Source organism: Paramisgurnus dabryanus, chromosome 4, assembly GCF_030506205.2.
Source record: "Paramisgurnus dabryanus chromosome 4, PD_genome_1.1, whole genome shotgun sequence".
Lineage (NCBI taxonomy): Eukaryota > Metazoa > Chordata > Actinopteri > Cypriniformes > Cobitidae > Paramisgurnus > Paramisgurnus dabryanus.
The window spans coordinates 36843561-36863090 of NC_133340.1; the positions used below are offsets into that span (position 1 = coordinate 36843561).

Sequence of the window (19530 nt, forward strand, 5' to 3'; positions counted from 1 at the left end):
AGGGTGGAGAAAATGTCTGAGTGCAGTCGAGTCGAAAATGAGTTTTTCACATTGACATTCAGGGCCATGTTATTGTTGACACCATTCAGTGGCATCTGCCTCTCTATTCTTGTTTGCGCATTTATCATTGCTGTTGATGGGCCAGATTGATGTGATGCGTTGCTGAATGCCGTGAGAGTTCTTCAACTCTATTAAAATTCCTCTCAGAATCAACTTGATATGAAGTTCGGAAAGTATGCGCGTGTTTGTCTGTCTTATTTTTTTTTAAACTCTATGGATGCAACCACTAAACACAGTGCTACACACTAATTGGCAAAATGTTCAAAGGCATCTGCAACTGTTAAACACCCACACGAAATAAATGTATAATTGTGTGCGTGTAAAACAGTTTTTATACTTACTCCTACATGCTTGATATTTGGTCGCAAAAACAGGCTATTTCTTAAGAGCTTCGGGATGCCATCTGAAACTGCCAGGCCATGGACAAACAGCTGCAAGCGATATCTTACCGTATGATACACTGACTCAAATGTATTAATGTATTAATTAAAAAATGTATTGACTCACCAATTCTTTGACTTTTTGCTTCAGCTAATCTCTGTCGTGCCAGAAGCCCTTTGGCAAGTGCATATATTATATAATTATAAAAAATTATGTGGAAAATTTTAATTAAATCATTTTTTACATTTTCCACTGGCAGTATTTACCTAAACAGCAATGCCTTGAACCAAATGTGTCCTGTACATGCTGATTTATTCCACATATTAGTTTTAGCTCATTTGAGCCAATATATCAGGAAAAGAAGACAAATGAGTCAATAATATATCTCAACAAAGATATCAGTTTTTATCAGAAGAAAGAATCTGCAATATTTGAAGTATAATGAATCACAGCGTTCATTTGTCCTTAGAAAAGTCAATATTAGGGGCATAATTTTAAGATTTACCCGTTTCTAACTGACACACAAGACAAGCAAGATGCCTTATGATGCGGTCGGTCATTTCATGTCAGGCAGACACTAGCTGGTCCAAAAAGTGGAACAGACTTCTCCGATAATCAAAGGTCTGGCCATGCTAGACTATGCCATGAGACGAATGAAATCCAAGATGTGAAAAAACAAAGAAAGGCAATAAAACCAATTACACAAGCACAACTGCTCCAATGTTACTGTGACTGGAAAAACATAGCACTCCCACAAAAACAATAAAAAGGGGTGATTTCATGAAAGAGCTTTTGAAAAGAATTAAATCTTAAATCTTTTAATAACTGAACTTATACCACATTTCTCTTTTCAATCAATGGGGACCACCTGTGTTTACTGAACATTGGCAAAACCCTCAACCCTACACTGTTAACGATTTCCCTGTATTTTTACAGTACGGTACTGGCAGCACGGTTGCCAGTAAGTTACTGTATTTTGGTTTTACAGTACTGTACTGTAATACCATTTTACAGCACACAAACTAGTACTGTATAGTTACAAAGCAGTACTGTACTGTAATTTTACAATATTTTATTACAGTAGTCTATTTTTACAGTAATTTACTGTAATGTCTATATTGACCCATAAATACTATTTATTACTTATTACAGTTAATACAATAATATTATATAAAATAGCTAGAGATTTAGGTTTAAATCTATAGTTATTAATATGGTAAAAATGCTATCCTTGACATGACATAATGAATTAAAAGGCAATCCAAGCAATGTTTGTATCAAAATTTTATTAAAAAAACATTTAATCGAAACAAAACATATTTAAAACAAGATTTTAAACAATAATAAACATATAATCAAGTAACATAAAATAAAATCAACAAGTATAAACCAGTTTGGAGACCCCTGCTGTAACATATTTAACTCTGGCAAATAGAACACTGTTCCATAGTTTGAAGTTTTCAGTTTAAAGTCCATCATCGACTAAAAGGTAACATTTCACTGTGGTAAAAAGAACACTGGCCCATAGTTTTAAATATTCTACTTGAATTTCATTTAACACTAAAAATAAATGCATTAAACTGTGGCAGACAGACCACAGTGGCCTTTACTTTGAAGTCGTCCATTCGAACTCAATCAGGGACTGCATGAAGCTGTTCACAGGGGTTAATGGCCACAGCTTTTCTCTGCACCAAGTTCCTTGTCTTTTTGCTTGCTCCTTGTCTGGATGTGCACTTTTTCCCATCTTTGGAATTAATTCTATCCAGAAACCTGTTAGAAATATCATAAACATTAAGTCAACAAATATAAGATAGAAAAAGATTCTTAAAAAAACTAAACTCAGCCTTGAATTTACCCCTATTCTGAAACCTTTTGCTCTTATTCTACTGTTCCACACCTAATTACATAAAAATACAGAAGATTCACTTACCGCTGAACAAACTCTTTCCTCAATGGACAGCATCCACATGGATCATGTCATGATTAAATGTCCTGAACAGAAAGTACAATTGTTACTGATTTGGACACAACTTTTTATTCTGAAAACAAAATCTTTTGTCAATAAAGTCCAGGGACACCTCTGCTCAATAAATACAATTATTAAATTTCTTATAACCAAAGTCTGAATATTTCTGTTTGTATATTTCTTCATGGCAAACTAAGACAATTGTGTACATGTTGTGTATGGTCGTGTTACAGTGTTGTGTGTGGGAATTGTGAATGAGTGTATACATGGGTATTTAAAGAAACTGTAGTGGTAAAGTGCAAACTTACCGAACAATGTGCTTGGTGTGTGTCTGGTGTCACCCGTGTGCCTCCACATCTGCCTTAACTCCTGAAAAGTGCAATGACACTCATGTAAACTACAAATAAAAAGTGATCAGCACATTCCTGTGTACTTTTACATGTGACGTGAAAGCATTTAATATTGCAGTCAAAAAAATACATGACTTGTAACTGTACATCATATACTTGCCTGGTGCCTTTAAAGATGATCCATCTTACCCAATCCGACTTACAAGCAATGGTAAGACTGTAAAAAAGACAAATGTTACAAAATCTGTTAGCCATAGAAATAAGTAGACATTGTGAAGGAAATGGTAAAAGAAAACTTAGTAACACTTTACTATAAGAGTTTATTCCTTAACATTTGGTAATGCCTTAGCCAATATGAACTAACAATGAACAATATATTTTACAACATTAATAATATTTGATAAGGTTCATTGTGCAGAGACAAAGTGATTGATTTAAAAATGTATTAAGTGTTTAAATCTAATATCATGCTATGCTAACAAATAAAACATTACTGTAAGTTTTAAGTCAGTTGTAAAACAAATATATATATATTAGTTGTTATATTATATATAAATATCTAAATAAGACTTTTTTAATTATTATTCTATAACATCTTGTCTACAGAAAATCTCTGAAAATGTCTCGTTTAGTGCAGAAAATAGCGATTTATAGTGACAAGGTAAAAAGACTGTCCCTTTAATGTTTTACCCGGACGGCTGCGGTGTAACACTATTTCACGCAAAGTTTTTTAACAAGTTAGTAGCTAGCTGCTCACTTTAAAGATAAACATGATCGCCTAAATCTGAGCAATCCTGGTGATGCCAGTTTCCTACACGATGTTATATTGGACTATTTTACATCCAGAGTTGAAGAATCAGATGACAGAGACGAGAAGACAAAGGTACGTAAATGCGGAGCCCATTCTCTTTTCGTGCATTGATTTGATGTGTTTTGGAAACTTATATACAGCGTGTAATGCATCTGAAGTGGTGGAAACAATATGCCATAAAAATGTATTGGACAACTTACTGGGCGTGTAAAACGCTTAAGAGAAGATATTCTCTGCTTTTGTTGATACACCGTAATATAATAACAACAACAATAAGCGCGGCAATCCCTTTCGTTCATCTGATATTAAGATGAGCCCAGGTCTGAATTATTTTTGGTCGAAGTTAAAGCTGCGATGAGTTCGATGCATGTATCCAGTTAAATATGAGGTTTCTTGTTTTCACTTCTGTGGAGGAGTTCGGTACTATGCTGTGTACGGGGTGTCAAGTCCTATCTGTTTACAACCACGAGTCAGCCTTGCCAAACAGTCGAACTTAATACTTTTCTCTGACGCTAACTGAACGGATGAAACGCCGAGATAAACGACCGTTATGCTGGGACTGCAAGACCGCGCTGGCGGGTTGTCTTTGTCCATTTCGTTAAAAATAGTTTCATTGTCACCACACTTTCAACACAATATAAACTCACCAAACCGTCATAATTTAGTTAAAACAACCCTATATTCATTAAAAAAAAGGTGTAAAGCGAGTTAAAGCAGCGGTAGACATCTGTGTGTAACGTTAGCTTACTTTCTGAGGGAGATTGAAACTTTGTTGGCGACCGTTTTTCTCTCTCATTGCACGTTTAAAACAATATTGTGACAAACTATTGACAACATTCTTAAACTAAAAATTAAGTTTTCATGAAACAGAAATATTTCAAACTTACCGAACTGACAGAAATCAATCGTCCTCCTTCAGCTGCAGCCAAGAGTTGTGCTCTCCCTCTGTCTGTGTGATTTGACGTTGGCGCACTTTCTCTGATTATTGCAAGTACACCTGGCACATTACAGCAATGGCTACAGCAAGGTTACATCAAGACCAAAATATACTGTAAAATTTTCCCGCTCAAACAAATTTACCCAGAATGCATTATGAACTGCAGTACTGTACTGTAATGTACACATACAGTATAGTACTGTGGATTTTTACAGTACAGTGCTGCTAAATCTACAGCGACATCTAACAGTGTACAATTTACCATGGTCACTTCAAATATGAATAGAAACATTTTAATTTGTTTCTCTGGTCTATATAAACACACACACAAACACAGATGTGCTGTTAAAGTGTCCTCATCTATACAATTTGCATTTTTACATTCAAAGTGTGTCTCTATTGCATGTTTTGCCACCTGTTCTGACTATTTCTCTAACAATGGGCGCGTTTACATGCACCCTAATAATGCGATTATAATGGGATTTTGTCAATACTGCGATTATACTTTACCTCATGTAAACGCAATAATTCGATAAAAATAATGCGATTAAGCTCATAATCGCAATAAGTAAAGTCGCATTAAAAGAGGTGGCGTACGCCGTTTATAATCGCAGTATGCGTCCATGTAAACGCTTTAATCGCATTTATACCGCACTAATTAAGTGCACGTGTGTTTTAGTCACGCACCTTAAGCACAAATTCGTTTTAATCTTGACATTAGGAAGTTTTACATGAACTCTGCCAACACGACTCGCTGTCAGCAGTCTGCCTTCATTCAGAAACAGCTCAAATAACACGACAGCAGTGTATAAAACCTTTAAATGACATTATAACGATAATTATAACCATAAATATATTAGTGACCACATCATAATGATAACTTCATGCTTATTCGATAAAACGAGCGCGGCATTACCTAATATTGGATATTTCTTGTAATAAAAACTTTTTTTGCAATTGTTTACATGTCACTGAATATGTATATGCTGTTCTTGTCGCATTTACACAGCGGGAAACCAGCAGATGTCCTCAACTGAATTAATGTAGTAGTTTGTGTAATAATATCATACCTTTTGGCGTGTGGTAGAAAAATTTCACAGCATCAGCGCTGGATACCTGAGGTAATTTTATGTTATAAACCTCAGCAATGAATGAGCTTTGCTGCATTTTAAGTGCGCGTGCACTTAAACGTAAGTAAATTAAAACAGTGGACCATATATGTGAGTTCATCATTTGTGCTCTGCATTGAACTTTGTGTGAATAATCCGAAAATAAAAACTGCATGTAAACCGGATTGAAGAGGTTAGCTCCAGTCATGTAAACATCTTACTGCGATTAAGACCTTACTCGCATTATTGGAAATAATCGCATTTTTGGTGTGCATGTAAACGTGGTGAATCACTCTCATGCAAACACACACACACACACGTGCACAAACATAAGCAGATGTAACCCATATATGTATTATTGTAATAGGTTTTATATGGTAGGCAACAGTGAGAAAGTTTTTATTATCTATATAGAAGTGCACAAGTGTGGCAAAATTATTAGATAATATTTGCATCTCCGTAGGCCAGAGCTTTTTGAATGATTTGGTTGAAATATTAATGAAAAATGTCACATAAATAGCTGATATTTTCTAAATACCAAACTTGCAAGCTAATATTCAAACTGACATAACAACAACTAGAAGAGATCGAATGCGTTTTCTGTGTCCGAATGGGTTTCTTAAAAGGACAAATAGTGCATTTCTTTATTTAGTAATGCAGACTGTATTTTTCATGGTATGTGAACAATGAATACACTGTAAACCAGATACTACTGATCCGATATCAAATACATATCAAATTGTATAGCTAGAGTAATATCACTGAAATTGTTATTGAATTGAGAATCGAGTGGCTATTAACATTATACTTTGGCTATATTAAAATCAAATAGCTGTAAATGCAAAGACGTACAGTACTGTTTGTGCTTTGTTTATCATTTATTACCAGAGGATTGAAGAGTTTGGTTCCAAAATGAAATAAATCCATTTTGACTAATTTCGGTAAAAACGTGTTTTTTATACCAAGAAAGTGACAAGATGATCTGTTACAAACTTTCACATAGCATCTTTAGGTTATAAAACATAAAAAAAATCAAATTGATTTTGATAGATTTATTATAAAACTGATTTTATTTCACAAAATGCAATAAATCCATGAAAAGTTTTTTTTTCAAAATGCTATAAATCTATTGAATCAATATATAAATGTGCATTCATCTTTGCCATGTTATTCATTTTGTTGACTAGGGTATACACCGATTAAAAAAATAAACATTAATGGCAAATACTTTGTCATATTAATAATACTGTCATCGCTGCTGTCATCCTTGGGACAACCACCACAAGTTTAACAATGCCATTAAAGTATGATTTTGTTTTTGTTTGTTGATCACGAAGTACAAAGTAGATGATGAAAACTAGAATTATGTGTGCATTCAAAGCGCCACCATTATTGTTTACAATGCGTTGATTTGTTTAGAGGATTTATTGCATTCTGCAGAGAAGGAGGAGTGGCATTATTGCGTTTTGGGAAAATATTGAGAAAAGATGACAGAATAACACGGCGGATATTGGATTTTGCGTAAAATTAAGAATTTTACTGTTTAATACTGACCTGATTTTGACGGTAATTAATTTTTTTTATGCCGTTTATCGCGTTTTGGAACCAAACTCTTCATCTGTTTCAACCTTGTATCATTTGTATTTTGCACCGGCGCACAGCGGGTTTTTCCCTCCACAGATGCACGTCAGCAAACTAGGGAATGAACTTGCGCTCCCTGGGCGGTTCAGCGCAAAAAAGGAGGCGTGTTCCGGCGCAAACCATCCCTGATGCTATTTTCCAGTTTCAAAAAACAATTGCGCCACTGACCAAAAAAAAACTAGTCTAAAGTCAGTGGCGCGTTGCGCGTTGTTCATTATGCTATTTTAAGGGCGGATGCTTGACCAAAATGTATAGCGTGCACAATGCGCACACACTTTGCTTTTCTACAGATGCAACAGTTATTTTTGCAAATCATAAATTGTTACAATAAAAAATATTAACACATGAGATAAGGGGAATCATAGTGGTGAGCATTGTGGTGATAGTTTTTATTTATTTTGTGTGGCTGCATTAAAAAATTATCATGCAAATAACAATTAAAATATTTTCATAAGTTTGTTGTGTGGCTGTATTACGTTTATTTTATGTAAATAATAATTAAAATGTTTTCATAAGAAACCTTAATGTATGTGAACTGGATTTGTAAGTGCACTTTGGGGTTGGACTGCTTGTTGGATGACGTTCTGATTGGTTTATTTGAAGTTACGCCCAAACCACACCTATGAATAATGAACCTACTTCAGACCAACCCCTTATTGCCTTATTGATTTGCGCCTGGCACAAGAGTTATTTCTCCCGCCGGGAAAATAGCAACAGCGCCCAAGATCCGCCCACAAAGTCACTTGCGTTTTGCGCTTCACATTTGCATTTCATATCGTTAAAATAGGGCCCTAACTGTGTTTTAAAGTGACACTTGGTTGTAAATGTTGCAAAGGTTTAAAATGATGCGGTTTTCAACTGTAAAGTTTACCAGTTTTTACTGTCTGTACCATGCTATGAGCAAATGAAACCAGCATTATTTTTAGAGAAAAGATGTAAGGATTTATTGTAGCCTATCAAGCATTACAATTATGCTTTATGCACAAAAAGTAAAAAAGATGCCTGTGTGTATACTAGAGGAAGTAAACGATTTGAGAGCGAGAGAGAGAGAGAGCTTTTCACTCTCTCATGGCCTGAAGAACAAATCCATCCATTAAAAAAATGAGACAGCCAAGGTCAACGCCCATATAAGGGCAATCATAGCACAGCACTGCAAAGAGTAAAGGTTCACTCTATCAATGAGAACTAATGGCTGTTCAACACACACACAACAGAAGTAAGTGTGTGTGTGTGTGTGTGTGTTCAAACTGCTTTAGCTGAAGTGATGAATGTTGAGTTTTCATATCAAAGGTATAGCTCTAATAATTTATGACCGGAAACACAACCAACAATCAAACAACATACAGAACCAATAGCAATTATAGGCTAAAGATGACTTTTGTTATTAAGACTGGGTTAACATCATATTAATGATGTATAAGGCATGTATAAAGTAATTAATATTTACAGTCTTACAATATTTATGTACTAAAAATGGAACGTAAACAATGGTGGCATCATCACCTGCTCAGGGGTAATGGGTCTAAGTTTTTTGACCAATAAAATGCTGTATAGAAAGAAAATGTCCTCTCTTCCTAATACCACCTGTCACTGACAACAGTAAGTAAAGCAAGAAGCAAGTCATGTTACTCTCGAGGTTTAACGATAACTTAAGGCTATTGGTTATAAACCGAGAGGCAACCTTCCGATCTCTCTGATGAAGACGTGATTATGTAGATGGTGAAAAGTGAAGCCGCCAGTGTACCGATATGGCGCTGACACCTTGGGTCTTGAGTCTGCGTTTTCGGGATCAGTCATGCGCAGTAGTGAGCAGGAAGTAAAGCCGCGAAATCAAGACCCCGCCCTCGCAGAATGCGAATCTCACACGATATCACAGCTGTCAATCATGACGTGACACCACCGTTTTTGTATCATTAAAAAACTAACTAAACACAAACCTATTTAAAAAAAAAACATTTGAATTTACATTAGCGTGATAAAAACTACAGTAAATGACAGAAAACAGCTTCGGAAAAAAAGATAATTGAAGTGTAATTACATTTTTTAGTTGGTCTCAAGTCCCATTGAATAACATGGGGAGGCGGGGTTTATAACATATACTGGGACCAGTCACTGGGGGGTGATCGAGACGTTTTGGCTTCACTTTTCAGAGCTTGTGCGGCACGCTTGGTTTCCACGCATTTAAACCGTGTTTGGTGTGATTGGCCCCTTACTCTCTATCTCTCAAAATTAGTGAAAAAACAATTACATGACAGGTATTGACATTATTACTGCTTTGTTACCATATATCAGATCAGATGTACTGTATCATGTAACACTGTATCATGTGCTACTTTCTGCAACATTAAAAGATATACATTTCTGAAAAACATACACGTCCAAAGGCAACAACCCTCAGCGTAGGTGCCTTGCCAAAGAGCACCTTCAAAGGGAGAAACGTCAACATAAGACAGCTCCAAAAATAAGCAATTATCTTCTCTGGCCATCCAGACCTTTATCGGACCATTGGTCAGACTAGCTGCTCTGATGAAGAGTCGGGTGCCATGAAACGTCAGGGTGGGAAAATAATAAATCGGTACCTTTAGGAGATGTGCTGTCCCACATTTTACCTTTGAAGTTGCTTTCTGCAAAACACACCTTACAGACAAGTAAGGCCATGTTATCTTTTCTTTGTTTGGATCTAATTGCATTCTGTTCACTCAACTAACTTTTGTTGTGTTCAAGGCCTCATCATTTGTTATAATAAAGCTTAGTTATGAAGGTGCTGTTCAGTATTGTATAAAAGTCAACTGATGATTTGTCTGTGCCAGATCATCAGGTATCATCTTCCCCACCCAGGAATATTTGGCTCAGATGTTGCTCTTTTATACCTCAGGGGACTTCAATTAAAGGCGATCTAAGCGAATCTGCGTGTCATCATTTCTTTACTTATTCTTTACTTATTCATTAAGCTGACGCTTTTATCCAAAGCAACTTATATGTCAGAGGTTGCACGCCTCTGGAGCAACTAAGTGTCTTGCTCAGGGACACAATGGTGTGTCACAGTGGATTCGAACCCAGGTCTCTCATACCAAAGGCGTGTGTCTTATCCACTGCTCCAATACTTGTTGAAGTTCGAGGTGTTGTCAAACACAACGGAGCATAGCTAACTCCTCCCCTCCCCCTCCTTCCGTGCTTTCTGAAAGAGTCATGAACGCACCCAACCCCCACTCCCAAATCCTTCTTGTCGTTTATTGGCTGGAACACTTTATGTTTCGTGGTGGTAGGTTTGACCACTTTGTTTTTGGTGCAGTTTGTGGAGCTTGGGTTGTCTACAGAGACAGCGTTTTTTACAGTGTGTTCAGAGGACAGGCAGCTATCCGATAGCGAGGAAATGTTTACTGTATGAAACAAAAAATGTTTTATGGCCTAAAACACGTGAATTAGCTTGGAGCACCTTAAAGGCCCAATTCTATATTATACCCCTACGCCGACCCCTCTAACAGAGTAAAAAGGGGAAGGATTAAAATATTCCCCTAAGAAATTGGACCGCTGCAACACCATCATATGACATCATACGTCCTACCTCAAAGTAGATACAAGGTTTATCACAAACTTAAAAGATGCCGCCTTCACCTGCAGTTAGTTAAAGCTTAAAAAGTGGCCCTGGAAGCCCAAAAGAAACACAACACACACCCATCTGTTAGCGATTCAGATGCCGTTTACTCACGTTCTAGTTTTACGCGGTTTATTTGCAATCGCTGTTGTGGACAAGCAATCTGAAGCACCAGGAGTTTCCCTGGAGCAGACCATAAGACCAGGGGTACCGGGTTACATTTGTTTACATGTTACTGTACTATTGTGCAATTAGTAAAGTGGATGTTAGCAAACTTTAGCGAATTTTTTTTAAACATGACCGTAAATATGAACACAAGATTGAATGTATCATAAAACAAATGATTATTTGTCATTAAAAACGTTATTAATGTCAAAAAAGACTTGAATTAAACTCGCATGAGCAGCCATGTTGGAAAATTTGTTACCTCGTTGTTTAAAGTGACTACTGTGGCTACTTGGCTTTCCCCCTTCCCAAACCCCTCCAACTAAAAGAGAATTGGGACATCCCTGACCCTTCACGTGAACACGCGAAACGGAGGGGTAGGGGTAAGGGGTAAAAATGGAATTGGGCCTTAGTCTCAGATGTTTTCCTTAAGTTCCTCTGTGGTAAGTCAACAAATGTGCATCAAGATCTGCAGTGTAAATCCAGCAAAATAGACACAAATGAGATGATTGTTGACAAATAGCAAGAGCATAGACTTGAGGTATCAAATAAATAGCATAGCTCAATCATATATCTGATCCGAAACGTTTGAAATACGAATAAAATCTAATGTTTAATTGCAGACTTTAGTATCTAGGCAAGCAGTTTGTGATATAGTTGAGGTCTAGAAGAGAAAAACAGTTTGTTTTTGAAAAGGTAAAACTTGGGAAGCAAGTGAAGAGTTTGGTTCCAAAACGCGAAAAACGCCATTTAAAAAAAAGAGATACCACCAAAATCAGTATTGTATCTGGTCAGTATTAAAAAGTAAATTCTTAATTTTACACAAAATTCGATATCCGTGTTATTCTGTCATCTTTTCTCCCTTTTTACCAAAACACGATAAATGCCAGTCCTCCTTCTCTGCAGAATGCAATAAATCCACTTTCCATTATTTTACACATAAAATAACTAAAGATGCAACGTTAGGAGGTCTTGTGACAAAAAAAATATTACCGCATACTGTTTCACATAGCAATATTAGGTTTACAGTACAGTACAGTGTGCAATAAGCACTATAGCCAGGGACAGCTAAAGCAATGTTATTGTATTAGGACACTGTCATGAAACTGTCACTGGTTTTCAGGTTTAATTAGATGGGGATTCTGGGAGAGCAGTAAGGGGAAAGTTAAAACATGTTTAGATCGGATGTGGAGTGTAGCACTGCTGGTGGCTCCCATCAATGATCTCAAGTGCTCCACAATAGCGCCTTTAATAACCTTCTGAAAAACATTAATGGCTTCAGCAAGAACCGCGACGGTGTCATACAGACTCTCTTTTTTCTCTTTCTGTCCAACTCTTTCTCATTACTGCTCTTATTCTCTTATTCCTCCAGCCAGTAGCTTCTATGCTTCATTCTTTCATACAGAATGAATTGGAGAGATGAGGATGATAGTAATTTCTTTCTCTAAACCTTGCATGCTGAATGAATTTGAGAGATGTGGATGAGAGTAATTTCTCTCTTTAAACCTTGGTGTGTTTCCATGGTTTCTTAATATAGTCTTTTACTCCCAATTCCAGCTCCTTACTTTTCTATAGTCCACCACAAAAAAACGACATGAAGCTTCACATTCTAAGAGCTCTTTCTGATTTCCTTTCACTTGTTTTATTTTATTCACATTTCCTTAATTATCAGGTTATTCTGACAAACGTTTATCCATTTTTTTCTTTGCCCTTCCTGTACAGGAGTGTTTTTTTAAGTGTGGTACGCGTATCGCTTAAACAAGTTTGCTTGCCTATTCATTCTTAACAATAAATGGTAAAACAGCCCCAAGTTGAACCCATTAATGTTTCAGTATCCACTTCTAATTCAGGGAGCAAAGGTTGCTGTGGAGTAATCAATAATAAATCTGTAATTAATGCCCCCACTAATTATTCTATAATTCTTGTCTGACCTATTATCATTCATATATGCAAGCAAAGAGTTTACTAATAGAGCACAACATTGTTTACTAAAATCCTCATAAATCTTTTAATTATTTTACTCTCAAAATACACCACACTGTGTCAACTTGATGGTTTACTTTGTGGCATATAGTGAATGATGATAAAAATGTTTAACAAAAATAAGGGATAGTTCACCCAAAAATGAAAATTCTGTCATCGTTTACTCACTTTCATGTTGCTACAAACCTGCATAAATTTCTTTGTTCTGATGAACACAATGGAAGATATTTTGATAAATGTTTGTGATCAAACCGTTTGTGGACCCCATTTACTTCCATGGTAACCCTTTTCCCTACTATGGAAGTGAATGGGGTCCACCAAGACCAAGACCTTTGAAAAGTGGTCTTGAGACTGGTCTCGATAACTACAACACTAGTAAGTAAAATACATTTTGAAGTACATAAGTACAATATATTTTCATTTAATTTTAATTTAACTATAGTTTCTAACATTTAAGTACAGTACAGTTTTTATTGAACTTTTGGGTACATTTAAATTTTATCAATTTTATTTAACATCCCCCTGAAGACAATAATCTCATCATAATAGCATGTATAAAAGTTTTATCTGATCATTTCAGCACCAAGTCTATGAGTCATCCATACATATAACTCAAACTAATGTTCCACAGGTTCAACTGTGTTGACGATTGGTTAAGTTTGTGATGTAGGAAACCATAGCGATTTCAAACTGCGGAAATGAGACTAGCTGTGTCTGAAACCGCTCCCTATCCACTATATAGTGCACTATATCGGGTGTCGGCCATTTTGTAGTGGTGTCCGAAACCTGAGTGAACGACTTCATTCCCTACATTCATTCACTACTTTTTACCCACAATGCACTCTGATTTTGAGGGTACATTCGATGTACACTCGTTCACTCATATTTCCCATGATGCAACGGGAGACGAACGCGTAACTTGAATCAGCTGAAGGATACTGACAGTAAACACCAAACATTTAGGTTTATACACTTTTGTTACTTCTTGTTGTCAGTTATTTTCTACTTTTTGAAAATAAACAAATGAAAAATAATTGCGTTATCTTTTATTTAACATCGAATACACATTTTTATTAAACAATAAATAAACAGCAGTAGATAAATATTATAAGTTGTTTTGCTCTCTTTATTATCAACTAATAGAATAAACATGACTAATGTGAAAAACAGTAAGAAAGTAAACTTTACCATTTCACAGCACAATCAATAAAGCCACACAGGTGTTTATGATGAATCTCTGCGACAGCTCTCTGACGCATGATATTTACGTCAGTGTCCGAAATCGCTCACTCATTTTCATTTGCTTCTTCCCCATATAGTGGACTCAATTGTCATTCCCCATATAGGGAATAGTGAATGAGTGAACGAGGGAACGGTTTCAGACACAGCTACTGTCTTTGGAAAACTCCAATTTTATGAAGAAAATACTCTGCAATGGTAGTAAATGATGAATTTGCACATTGTTTGTTTTAAAAATACCACACAGACATATTAACCAGAATAAAAACCTGACTTTCACCACAGGGAGACTTTTACACCGCACTGTTCAGTTCAATAAAAAACGTAATCTTCAAATTGTGTAATTACAATGTTTATCTCGTCCAAAGAGAAAACGCTTTCATGCCAATGATGCTTCCCTCCCTGACAAGTATGTATGGCAATCTATATTTCTGCTACTATCCACTAGGTGGCGGCCTTACCCAACTTATAAAACACTTAAGCATTCACTAATTCAAAACAGTAAAACTCTTTGTATGTTTTGATCATCGTTCTTAATCTGATCTCTAGCAAAGGTCCTTTACGAAAATACATTTATCTCAGCCTTTTGCTTACATTTTTCTATTTTAAAGGAAACCTACCCATATTTGAGAGGTAATAAAAAGAGAACAAATGAAGATAAAATGAAACTTTTTTCTTTTTTTTGTTTGAAAGCAGAGGGCCTGTTCTTTCATTTGATATATATTCCATGTTTATATATTTATAGATATAAGAAAATTTTCTGAAAGGCATTAAACTTGTGAAAACCATTAAAAATGCTGGTGCTGGCTGGCAACTCTTTTTTAAAACGAAAAACCACTGCTTTACAGCTCTCCTTCTTTTTGTCAGCTTTCCTTCTTTTATCTTCTTTTTCTTGCTTTTAACTTTTTCTTCTTTTCATTTTGTTCTTCCTTCTTTTCCCCTTGCATCCTTCTTCCTTTTTCCTTTCTTTTTAATCTCTTCCTTTGCCTATTACTCTTTTCCTCTACCCTTCCTTTTTCATTCTTTTCCTTTATACCTTTCTTGGATGTTTTTTCTTTAGGTCCTTAACTTTCTCTTTTCTTCTTTTTTCTTCCTTTATTTTTTTTCTTATTTTCAAATTTTCTCTCATGTTCATCTTTTCTTTTGCCCTCCATCCTGTTTCCTTCTGTCCCTTTTTCTTTGCTTTGCCTATATCCTTCCTTTTTCCTTTATTTCCTTTTTTCATTCACTTATTCTATTTTTTGTCATTTAGTCATTTATCCTTCTTTTCCTTTTCCACTTATTTCCTTCTTGGATGTTTTTTCTTTAGGTCCTTAACTCCCTCTTTTCTTTTTTCTTCCTTTATTTTTTTTCTTATTTTCAATTTGTCTCTCATGTTCATCTTTTCTTTTGCCCTCCATCCTGTTTCCTTCTGTCCCTTTTCCTTTGCTTTGCCTATATCCTTCCTTTTTCCTTTATTTCCTTTTTTCATTCACTTATTCTATTTTTTGTAATTTAGTCATTTATCCTTCTTTTCCTTTTCCCCTTATTTCCTTCTTTTCTTTTTGCCCTTCCGTCCTATTTTCTTCTGTACCTTTTTTTCCCATCTTTTCCATTTTCTTTTCCTTTGCTTTTTCTTCTTTCTTTTTGGCCTTCCTTTTACTTATCATTGTTATATTTCTTTCCATTCTTCTTTTCTTTTGCCTTTCCCTCCTTGTTCCTTCTTTTCATTTTGCCTTTTTTTCTTACATTTTCCACCAATTCCTTTTTTAGGCTTTTAGTCCTGCCACCGCCTTTCACACTGGGTCAAACCCTTCGTTTAAGTTTGGAGTGGGACTACTAGAAGAAAAACGTTATTAAGAAATGGTCATTATTTTTATGAGCCGTATCAAAATTTTATGGTACTTTTATTGGACATGTTATTGTCATATTTTGACAAAGAAATCCCTAGGTCTTACAATAGTTGTTACTTTCCACTTTTGCTATATGGAAAATAGCTTGGATAATCTACAAAACTGGGCTTTTATGAGCGTAAATGACTTTCGGTTTTCATTTTTGAATGAGCTACTGCATCAGGAGCCCAGAGACCCATACGGTCACCTAAAAATCTCTAATGCTAAAAGATCAAATGAATGACATATCAAAATCCAACCTGAACTGCTTCGCTCTTTCTCTCTGCTTCTTTTGTCTCTGCAAAATAATTGTTACTCTCTCGGTCCCGTAATTACACACCATGTGACTTGTTACGCTATGCAATGCCATCAGAGGAGCATTATGGGACACAATGAACATCTGCTTGTCACACTGGCACATATTTTAACACAACACCTGTAATTATGCAAATGAGGCAGCATGTGATTATCCTGTGTAACAATGAGATGCGGTAATGATTACAGTCGATTAAATGACTTACACTTTCGCACTTATAGATGAAATATATTAACACAAACATTAAGCAGACACGCGCATAGTTGAGTCAACATTCATCCGTTACAAAATGTCTTCACTGCAAACTTGCGTCATCACATCTATCATGTCTAAAGGTTTTTTTTATGTATTGCCTTGTTTATGAGAAGTGGACCTGCCTGCCCTACCCACCATTTTTACTTTATAAAAATGTAAATAAGCTTGGTTGTCTTTATACCGTTTCTTTTAATTTTTTTGCTTTTGTGTGCAACATGTGGTGTACATTCATTAAAATGCACTTGGGTACCTGCGTTCTGCATCTTCATACGGTTCCTCACAAACCCTATCAACAGGCAGATCAACAATCTATCTCTTACTGATTTTGGAGCAAGATTCAGGAAAGCAGGAGGCTGGAGTTGAGATGGGAGAGGAATGTTAAACTGGAATGACAGATGAAGGTAGGAAGTGACAGATGGAAAGACAGAGATATAGAGAAAGAAGGTTGAAATTGACAAGCGCATGTGGGGACAGTGAAAAAGATCCAGACACAGACGACAAGGAAGAAAAGCTTGAGCGGAGAATGCAAATATGGGCCCAACTGAGAAAGTCACACAGAGAGAGAGACAGAGAGAGAGAACACATAAGACAATGAAAGAGAGAAAGCGAGCAGTCCGGGAAGACAGCGAGAGAAGGCGTCAGGCTGCTGGGTAATTTACGATATGAAGAGAGACAGCACAGACAGGAGAATCAATGGACCTGTTTGTGTGTGAGAGAATGGAGCTGGTTCCTGGTTCCATCCTAAGCCAGCCACAGTCATCCTGGAGCTCAGTAAACCAGACAGACCACGCAAGCTCATCTCCTTCCTGAGTCCAGGGCTACTCACAGGGGGCATCACAGTGGGTGGAGAGGAGCAGTACATCAGCCAGGGCTGTCGCTAACACTTAGCACGGCAATATGTTCCAATACATCCCAGTTAAGGGCACGAAGGCGAGCTGACCTATTGGAGGAGAGGTGGACAAAGAGAGAGAGAGCTGATGAGCAGGAGTAATAGAACGTGGAGGAGAAATGCAAGAAAAAGAGCACTTTCTCGATCACGGTGGTAAATTAAAAGGAAGTTAGAGTAAAAACACTTTGATAAAATCTTCAACTTCATGGCACACTTTCCAGCTTTTCAGATGCTGCCAAATTCATTTTTAGCTAACAAATACTGCCTTGATCATTACAATTAAAGACAATCCACAGATATTGTCATATCACTACAAGTGTGTTTTGGTATTCAGCCCGACTTCATGTTCCAACGCGTTCTTCAGAAATCTTGCACTCTGTCTTTAAAGTTCCCGTTTTTTCTTTGTTTTTGAAGCTTTGATTGTGTTTACAGTGCGCAATATAACATGTGTTCATGTTTCACGTGTAAAAAAATGCGACATTTTACATACAATTTACTGTATAGCGTTGTTTTCACTGTCCTAAAAACGGCTGAAGTCTTCCTTGTTCTATGAAGTCCCTCCTTCAGAAATATGTAATGAGTGTAATTTGTTAAAGGCGCTGTATGTAATTTACAGCGGCCTCTAGTGGTGATGTTTCAGATTGCAACCAATAAGTTTACAAACGCGTGCTCGAACTCATGAGCGACGGCCAGACTGAGATGTAACACACCGGATAAAGCATCACACAACATGCTGGAAACTCAGGTAAATAGTCCTTTAGGGTTGTTGCTTGCCACACTGTGCGATCAATATCGTAGATAAGTCCATGTCACACTGTATAATCTCAATTTCCATCAATATCAGACTGTACGAGTTTAAAGACTTTTAAAAAGCGGACGCACGCAAACAAACGCGTCCGCAGTTTTACGTCAGCGATCGACGACGGCTAGGCAAACACGCTAAAGCGAAGGCTATCAAACCGAAACAACATCTAAAAAACTAAAGCACATAATCGAAATATATTTGACATGCTTTGCAGTAATGTTAGCTTACCTGTCCAAAAGGATGAAACCAACTCCGGAGGTTTCTCCATAATTCAAATGCCCTGCCAATGTTAATCCGTGTTTTTCTCCAAAGTTGATCCGATTCACGTTTGGCCTTACGAGCTTCAGCAGATAACTTTTTTTCTTCACAATATGTGGAGTCTGTGTTGTGCTGGGAGCAGGTCGTTTCAGTCTGTTATCAGTGTCGTCACTGTTGAGCGCAAAGTCAGTAGACGAGGCGAGAGGCTCGGGAGCGCACATGCAGGTGACGTCACTGGATTTCGCTCCGAATCCGGCCCAGTACTTTCACATAAAAATAATACTTTTTTTTCAGAGGTAATAGCAAAACCCGCAAAGTGGATCATTTTAATGTGAGATTACAACCCCTTCACACAAAAGCAATTGAAAAGGGATTAGTTTAGGTAGAAACACTGCGTACAGCTGCTTTAAGTGTGTTATGATTATGAGCCGTTTGAGCCAAAGCTGGTGACTGACGTATTCCTGTGGGCGGAGTTTAGTCAAAAACTGTTCAATTGACGTCATTCAATTGGGAAGTAGAGGGCTGTAGTCCAAACCGGCCGTTTGCTGTAGACTTTGAAAGGGGAATTCTGTAAAAAAAAAAAAGTATATATCTGGCATTGAACTTTGAGCTTTATCATTTTTCAGGTATTATTTATTCTGTAAAAGCAACATTACACACTAACTAAAGTTTGAAAAATGGGATGAAGAAAACGGGACCTTTAACTTAACAACCTGTTTTTTTTTAAGTTGAACTTTTTTGAAGTAGTAACTTTTTATTTTTAAATGAATTGTAAAAACAATATACAGTACATGTGACAAAACGTGTCAAGAGCTCCAACATTAAATTCCAAATGTATTTATAAAGCACTTTTCACAATTGTTTAATTGTTCCAAAGCAGCTTTACATTAATAAAAACA

General features: G+C 36.5%; 2 long non-coding RNA genes across 2 annotated transcripts in view; both read right to left on the bottom strand.

Annotated features, from left to right (window-relative positions):
- Nucleotides 1-1751: 1751 nt before the first annotated feature.
- Nucleotides 1752-4756, bottom strand: LOC135735501 (uncharacterized). The gene is made up of 5 exons (XR_010527619.2): nucleotides 4456-4756; nucleotides 2918-2974; nucleotides 2716-2776; nucleotides 2372-2433; nucleotides 1752-2211 (listed from the first exon to the last, which is right to left on the bottom strand). It is a non-coding gene; the product is annotated as an uncharacterized lncRNA (long non-coding RNA).
- Nucleotides 4757-17384: 12628 nt separating this feature from the next.
- LOC135735571 (uncharacterized) overlaps nucleotides 17385-19530 on the bottom strand; it is a 53970-nt gene continuing 51824 nt past the window's right edge. The window contains exon 3 of the long non-coding RNA XR_010527656.1: nucleotides 17385-17619. This is a non-coding gene — a long non-coding RNA (uncharacterized lncRNA). The remainder of the gene's footprint in view (nucleotides 17620-19530) is intronic.